The sequence below is a fragment of the Heterocephalus glaber genome, unplaced genomic scaffold (genome assembly GCF_053883595.1).
Source record: "Heterocephalus glaber isolate CG9 unplaced genomic scaffold, H.glaber_assembly_v1.0 deba00001479, whole genome shotgun sequence".
Lineage (NCBI taxonomy): Eukaryota > Metazoa > Chordata > Mammalia > Rodentia > Bathyergidae > Heterocephalus > Heterocephalus glaber.
In genome coordinates, this window is record NW_028258316.1 from 21,771,343 (window position 1) to 21,778,935 (window position 7,593).

The following is a 7,593-nucleotide window of genomic DNA, read 5'->3' on the forward strand; positions in this document are numbered from 1 at the left end:
CAGAAGCCACCTTTGTGTACGTGGGATAATTCTCCCCTTCATGTAGGTGGAGGATGGAGAAGTTCTGACACCAGATACACCCCAGGTTCCAGCTGGGGTGAGAGCAGCTCAAGGAGAATAACAAATTGGCTTGTTCTGAAAAACCTTACACCTCAGATCAATGGCTCCACCCTGCGTACCCTGTGCGTGCAGCACGGCCCACCGATAACTTTCCACCTGAACCTCTAGCAGGAAATGCTCTGGTCCGTTGCAGTTCGAAAGAAGAGGTAGTGAAGGCACAGAAGTCTCTGCACATGTGTGTACTGGGGAACACTACTATCCTTGCTGAGTTTGCCAGTGAAGAGGAGATCAGTCGTTTCTTTGCACAGGGTCAGTCCTGACCCCTTCTCCTGGCTGGCAGTCTCTCCGGTCCAGCCAGAGCCGGCTGGGCTCCCTGGACTGTTCCCACTCGTTCTCCAGCCTGACCGATCTCAACCACTGGAATGGTGCTGGGCTGTCGGGAACCAACTGTGCAGACCTTCACGGCACTTCCCTCTGGGGGACCCCGCACTGTTCCACAAGCTTGTGGGGTCCCGCAAGCAGCAGTGGCCCCCGGGGAATTAGCAGCCCATCCCCCATTAACGCTTTTCTTTCTGTTGACCACCTGGGTGGGGGTGGAGAGTCCATGTGACGCCGTAGGTGTAGCCTCCACTCGCGACCTCAAGACCCGAAGGAAAGGAGCACTAAGCTGGGCTCGCCGCCTGCAGCCAGGGCCACCTGCGGGAACAGCTCTTCTCTGCACATTCTCCATTTTGTTCTCCCCGAAACACATCAGTTTGAATCCTTGAATCATGCAGACCAATATTATAATGTGAAAGGTATCTATCTAAACTCCCAAGTGGCGCCATACATGCTAACCGTATAGAGTGAGCTCACTTGTGCATACTCATCATGTTTCGCCTTTGGATTCATCCCCCCCCCCTTTGTAAAACCATTTTTTGGGCTGATAATGTATGAGCTTTTACCTTTGCACTGAATGATGTTCTCCGTCTCATCAGTACTATGGGGGGCAGCTGTTCCAGTGTAAATGTTTACTCAAGGATGTTCTAAAAGGTGTGCTTTCTACTATGCCTTGATGTTGCCTACCTTTATCGCGGTATCACGGAGTTTAAAAGAGCAAGTGATGATACTGATTTAGGATTATTAATGAAAGTATTGCTCCAGTTTTTTCATGTTGTAAAACTACAGAATTTTGCTCTGCATTTTGTTTTGAAGGTTCCCCTGTTGAACCTTCTTGTTTACAGATTTTTTGTTTGTTTTTTGAGAAAAAATGTTTACTCCTCCATCATTTAAAAAAAATTTAAAAGACAAAAAAAAAATGGAGGATGATTTAAAAGATGCTTTCTATCTCTGGGAAAAAGGAGCAGCATTTGGCCATGTTCTTTTGTTTTTCTATTACTGTCCTAAATCAAAGAGCATGGTTCTTAGGAAAACCAATTGCCCAGTTTAAAAAAAAAAAAAAAAATCTCCTTGTAGTTTCTTATAGGAAAAGAAGAAAACCCCCAACTTTTAGCACTGATGCTACATATTGCTCTGTTAGAAAAATTTTCTCTGCCACAAAAAAAGAAAAAAAAATGCTCAAAGCTGGAGTTTGAGGGCTGGGGATTTAGCTCAGTGGTTCTGCCACCTGCCTGGAAATCTCAACATCCAGAGTTCAATTCCCGGTACCAAAAAAAAAAAAAAAATTGAACTAAAAGCTGGAGTTTGATGTTCTGCTTTCAGATGCTGTCTTTTTATTAGTGAGTGATGATGGTTTGCTAATAATCAATAGGTAACAGGTTTTTTGTAACCCATCAAGTGGCTGTCTATGTTCCTGCTCTCGTGACTGTGTTAATGTCTAACTGTTGTACCTTAAAGCCAAAATCAGTGACTATGCATACTGTAACCAAGGTATTGGGGTTACAGAATTGTTTGTTGTATAAAGAAAATTTTAAATGTTGTTGCAAACTAACAAGTTACACCATTTTTTTAAGTTACACCATTTTTAAATTTCTTTCCTCCGCCTTTTGTTGCCCACAAATGTTATTATAATGCTTGCTTAGTCAAAGAAGAGACTAAGAAGGGTAAAAATTTTAACATTACAGAATTTGCCATCATTTCATTGCCTTGATTCTAACTGTTTGTGTCCTAAGATGCAAAAGAAGTCAGTGGCTTTTAACTGTTTACAAATAGAATGTGATTGTAAAATGTACAGTTTGATTGTGTTTGAATTATGAAATTTTCTCCAGATATAATAAACCATGACTTTCTGGCTGCTCAACATTAAAAAATAAAGTGGTTTTTTCTAAAATGGAGTACTACTAAGCCATAAAAATGAGGAATTAGAGACATTTATAGCTAAACAGATGCACATTGAGGCGATACTCTTAAGTGAAAGAAATAGGACACACATGTGTAAATACTGAATAGTTTCTCTAGTGTGAGAAATGGAAAGTATAAATAAGGACTAAAAGGTATAATAGATAATGTGAAATAGGAAGAAAAGGGGCAAAGGGGAAGAGGAAATGGGAGGGGTAGGGAAAAAGAAAGAAGGGAATGGAATTAATATGAGAAAAAGAAAAAATGGAGGGGTCGGGGATTTAACTCGGTGGTTCCACCACCTGCCTTGCAAGCACAAGGTCCTGAGTTCGATCCCTGGTACCAAAAAAAAAAAAAGAAAAAATGGAAACAAAGTTTTCGTAAATAAGGAGGGTTGGAGGGGTTGAAGGGAGGGCAGGGGAATGGGGGAAAAATAAGAACAAAGATGGATTTTTTTAAAATTAAATTCTTTTATTGGTACATTGTAGGTATACAACACAATTACATTTCTCATTGGGAATTGTACCTTTACATAATGCATCTTGGTTCTTATTTTTTCCCCATTCCTAGCCCTCCCTTCACCCCCTCCACCCTTCCCTATTTACAAAGACTTTATTTCCATTTTTTCCATTTCTCAGCATTTTTCCTTTCCCTTCTTTCCTTTCCCCTGCCCCTCCCACTACCCCTACCCCTTTGGACCTTTTCTTCCTATTTTACACTATCGATTGTTCATTCTAATCATTGGTACATTTTAGGTATACAATATAATGACATTCATCATTGGAAATTTGCACCTTTACATAGTCTCTCTTGGGTCTTATTTTTCACCCTTGCCCAGCCCTCCCTTCAACCCCTCCATTCCTCCCTATTTACAAAGATTTTGTTCCTATTTTTCCATTTTCTCATATTAATCCCATTCCCTTCTATCCTTTCCCCTAGCCTTCCCACTTTCTTCCCCTTTGCCCCTTTTCTTCCTATTTCACATTACCTATTATACATTTTAGTCCTTATTTATACTTTCAGTTTTTCACACCAGAGAAACTATTCAGTATTTATACATGGGTGTCCTATTTATTTCACTTAAGAGTATCGCCTCAATGTGCATCCACTTAGCTATAAATGTCTCTAATTTCTCATTTTTTATGGCTGAGTAGTACTCCATTTTATAAAAAAAAAAACACACATTTTCTTTATCCAGTCTCCAGTTGATGGGCATTTGGGCTGTTTCCAAGTTTTAGCTATTACAAACTGTGATGCTATGAACATGGGTTCACATATATCACTGTGGTATGATTCTTTTAATTCTCCAAAGAATCTTCCCCAAGGAAGATCCCCAGCAGTGGAATAGCAGGGTCAAATGGGACTTCCAGTCCCAGTTCTTTGAGGTATCTCCATACTGATTTCCACAGTGCTTGCACCAGTCTACACTCCCACCAGCAATGGAGCAGGGTTCCTCTTTCCCCACAGCCCCACCAGCATTTGTTATTGGTTGATTTCATGATAGCAGCCATTCTTTCTGGAGTGAAGTAGAATCTCAGCATTGTTTTTATTTGCATCTCTCGAATGACCAGTGATGTTGAACATTTTTTTCATGTATTTATTTGCTATTTCTACTTTTTTGTCTGAGAAATGTCTGTTCATTACAGATGCCCATTTTTGGATTGGGTCTTTAAATTTGGGAGGTCTGATTTTTTAAAAGTTCTTTATAGATTCGAGATAGTAGACCTTTGTCTGAGGAAGAGCAGGTGAAGATTTTTTCCCACATTGTGGGTTGTCTCTTCACACTGCTGGTGGTTTCTCTTGCTGTGCAGAAGCCTTTTAATAAGAAGAGATCCCACTTGTTGATTGTTTGTGCTACTTCATGGGCAACTGAGGTTTTGTTCATAAAATCTTTTCCTACACCGATGTCTTCAAGAGTTCTATCTAACCTCTGTTCCAACTGGTTCAGAGTTTCTATTTGAATATTTAGATCTTTAATCCATTTTGATTTTAGTTTAGTGCATGGTGAGAGATATAGGTCTAGTTTTAATCTTTGGCAAGTTGAAGCCCAAGTTTTCCAGCACCATTTATTAAAGAGGCTATCTTTCCTCCAGTGACGGTGTTTGGCTCCTTTGTCAAAGATGAGATGGCTAAGTGTGTCTGGTGTTGTTTCTGCATCTTCTAATCTGTTCCACTGGTCCTCAGGTCTTTTTCTTTGCCAGTACCATGCTGTTTTTATCACAGTAGCTTTGTAGTAGAGTTGCAGGTTGGGGATTGTGATACCCCCTGCCATGTCTCTGTTACCTAGAATTGCTTTTGCTATTCTGGGTCTCTTCTTGTTCCAAATGAATTTTTGGATTGTTTTCTCAAGGTCCATGAAGTATGCTGCTGGGATCTCAATTGGAATTGCATTAAATCTATATAGCAGTTTTGGAAGTATGGCCATTTTCACTCTATTAATCCTTCCTACCCAGGAGCAGGGGATGTCTGTCCATTTTCTGATATCATCTTCAATCTCTCTTTTCAGAGTGCCATAGTTTTCAGAGAAGAGGTCTTTGATTTCTTTCATTAGGTTCATTCCTAGGTATTTCAGTTTTTTGGATGCTATTCTGAAAGGAATTATTTGCCCTATTTCTCTCTCAGTGAGTCTGTCATTGGTGTAGAGGAAAGCTATTGATTTTTGTGTGTTGACCTTGTAACCAGCTACTTGACTGAATTTGGTTATTAAGTCTAGAAGACTTTTGGTGGAGTTCTTAGGGTCTTCTATATAGAGTATCATGTCATCTGCAAATAATGACAATTTGACTTCTTCATTACCTATCTTTATTCCTTTTATTTCTTTCTCTTGTCTAATTGCCGTGGCTAATGTTTCCAGAACTATATTGAACAAGAGTGGTGATAGTGGACATCCTTGTCTTGTTCCTGATTTTAGTGTGAAGGATTTCAGTTTTTGACCATTTAGTATGATATTGGCTGTTGGTTTTTCATAGATGGCTTCTATCAGTTTGAGGAAGAGACCATCTATTCCAATTTTTTGTAGGGTTTTTATCATGAATGCATGTTGGATTTTGTCAAATGCTTTTTCTGCATTTATGGAGATAATCATATGGTTTTTGTCCTTGGCTCTATTGATATAGTGTATTACATTGATTGATTTGCGTATATTGAACCATCCCTGCATCCCTGGGATGAATTCCACTTGATCAGGGTGTATGATCTTCTTGATGATCTTCTGCATTCTGTTTGCCATTATCTTATTAAGGATTTTTGCATCTATGTTCATTAGTGAGATTGGCCTATAGTTCTCCTTTTCGGTTGGGTCTTTCTCTGCTTTGGGGATCAAGGTGATGCTTGCTTCCAGGAATGAATTTGGGAGTATTGCTTCCCTTTCAATTTCATTGAAGAGTTTAAACAGTAGTGGCAGCAGTTCCTCTCTAAATGTCTTGTAGAATTCAGCAGTGAAGCCATCAGGGCCCGGGCTTTTCTTAGTTGAGAAGTTTGTAATTACATTTTCAATTTCATTGGTTGATATTGGGTTGTTCAGAAATTTTAGGTCTTCTTCGTTCAACTTTGGTAATTCATATGTATGTAGGAATCTGTCCATTTCTTCTGTGTTGTCCATCTTATTGGCGTATAGGTTCTGGAAGTAGGTATTGATGATCCTCTGGATTTCTGCTGGGTCTGTTGTCATTTCACCCTCTTCATTCCTAATTGCATGGATTTGAGCCTTTTCTTTCCTTTTTTTTTTTTTTTGATAAGGTTGGCTAAGGGTTTGTCAATTTTTATTGATTCTTTCGAAAAACCAACTCTTGGCTTCATTGATTTTTTGTATCATTCTCTTATCCTCCATTGCTTTGATTTCTGCTCTGATCTTTATAATTTCCTCCCTTCTATGGGCTTTGGGCTTGTCCTGCTCTTCTTTTTCTAGAAGCTTGAGCTTCAGCATCAGGTTGTGTAATTGAGCTCACTCTGTTTTCCTAATATGAGTATTCACTGCTATGAATTTCCCTGCTTTCATTGCGTCCCATTGATTCTGATATGTTGTATTGTCTTTGCCATTTAGTTTTAGGAGCTCTTTGGTTTCTTCTTTAATTTCCTCTTTGACCCACTGGTTATTCAGAAGTGTGTTGTGCAGTTTCCATGTGTTTATGAAATTCTTGAGGTTTCTTTTGCTATTGATCTCTAATTTCATTGCACTATGATCTGATAATATACAGGGGATAACTTCAGTTCCTTTGCACATACTTAAACATGTTCTATGTGTGAGTATGTGTTCTATTTTGGAGAATGACCCATGTGCAGCTGAGAAGAATGTGTATTCTGATTTTTGGGGGCAGAAGACTCTGTAAACATCTGTTAAGTTCATTTATTCAAGAGTTTGATGGAGTTCTAGTATTTCATTACTTATTTTTTGTCTAGTTGATCTATCTATTTGTGACAGTGGGGTGTTGAGGTCCCCCACTACAATTGTATTAGTGCATATATGACTTTTCATGTCCGTTAGTATTTGTTTTATATAGTTGGGCACACTAGTGTTTGGTGCATAGATGTTTATGATTGTCATCTCTTCCTCTTGGATTCTTCCCTTTACAAGGATGTAGTGTCCTTCTTCATCTCTCTTAATCAGTGTTGGTTTGTAATCTACTTGATCTGCAAAGAGGACAGCTACTCCTGCTTTTTTTGGGGGGGTTCCCATCACATGGAGCATTGTTTTCCACCCTTTAACTTTCAGTCTATGAGTTTCCTTTTGAATTAAGTGTGTTTCTTGTATGCAGCATATTGGTGGATTTTGCTTCTTGACCCATTCTGCCAGTCTATTTCTTTTGATTGGTGAATTGAGACCTTTAACATTGATGGTTATAACTGAAACATATTGACTTGTCATTGCCATGACTTTTTCTTTTTGTTGGGTTCTCCCCCTTTACATTTAATTTCTTGTCATGCCAGATGGGTTCATTCTGCTTTGCTTCCTGGGGTTGTGATCCTCAATGTCTGTTCCTAGGATATTGTGTAAATTTCTTTGGAGTGCAGGTTTGGTATTCATGAAGTTCCTAAGGTGCTTTTTGTCATGAAAGGATCTTATTTCTCCATCCATTTTGAAAGATAGTTTTGCAGGGTACATCAATCTGGGTTGGAGGCTGTTTTCTTTTAGGGCTTGGAATATGTCACTCCAAGCTCTTCTTGCCTTGATGGTTTGTGTTGAGAAGTCTACTGTGATTTTGATGGGCTTTCCTTTGTATGTGATTTGTTTCTTTTCTCTAACTGGTTTTAGAACTT